This window comes from Protobothrops mucrosquamatus, unplaced genomic scaffold (assembly GCF_001527695.2).
Source record: "Protobothrops mucrosquamatus isolate PMUCROS unplaced genomic scaffold, P.Mucros_1.0 scaffold2264, whole genome shotgun sequence".
Lineage (NCBI taxonomy): Eukaryota > Metazoa > Chordata > Lepidosauria > Squamata > Viperidae > Protobothrops > Protobothrops mucrosquamatus.
In genome coordinates, this window is record NW_015388353.1 from 27,221 (window position 1) to 28,349 (window position 1,129).

The window sequence follows — 1,129 nt, forward strand, 5'->3', positions numbered from 1 at the left end:
GAGAAACACTGAATTAGAGCATCCGAATCATGACAGGAGGAAGGCTATGAAATGAAATATGACATATAGCAATATGCTCTCCAGACAGTCCCTGGGGAGCCAAGGGTCCAAAATTGTTATTCTGATTATTATTCTGATCCCTACTGCATATACATCAAAAGGCCTCGAGCCATCTCATCGAACAGGATGGAGTTTACAGCAGGGGTCCCCAACCCCATGCCAGCAACGGGTCCGCACAAACAAGCAAGCCCCATCTGTGCGATGCATGCGGGCAGCACACAAAACCACACTCTCTCCAGTCCAAGGAAAAACCTTTCTCCATGGAACCGGTCCCTGGTGCCCAAAAGGTTGGGGACCTCTGGTTTAGAGAACAACCGCTGGTAAAGATACTTGCATCGTCTCTTTCTCAAATGCAACCTGCATCGTCTGACCAGCCATATTCATCCCTGGAACAACTTTTTTTTTCCTTCCCCTTCTGCAGTTTGATTGAGGGCACCCCGGTTTTTGACTCCCCAGCAACGCATGCCGAACTTAGCAAGTGAAACAACGGCAAACGGATCAGGTGCTTGCAATCCGGGGACAGGGTAACCGGCGTCACTGCCGAAGTCATTTGGGGGAGCAGTCTTCCCGCAGTCGGGCTGCGAAGCACCCCAGTTTGAACGCTGCAGGAATTCACCCTGAATGGCAAGCGCGAGAGGGGACCTGGAGGGCTTGCTCGCTCGCAGGTAACTTGCATAACCAAACTCTCTTAAGGTCATCTTACTCCCCCCCCCAACCTTCAAGTCCTGCACGAGTCCAGTTTTTGCACGAGTCCAGTTTTTGCATGCAACAGAAGAACCGAGCGGCAGCTGCAATTCAGGAGCGCTCAGCTTTTTTTATTTTTTATTTTTCCTTATGGGGGAAAGAGGTTAGCCGGGACAGCCGCTCCCAGGTTGATTTTTTAAGAGCTCAAACACGGGGGCAACCATCCTTCCCCCCCACCCACCCCGTCCAATTCGTACCCTCCCCTCCTTTCCAAGTCGTTGCACGGCAGTTTTGCCTCCTACTCTTTGCAAAGAGGGTCGACCGCGGGGCCTTCCAAACGGGAACAGGTGGGAAGCCTCCCCCTTGCACCCCCCCTGGAGACCCC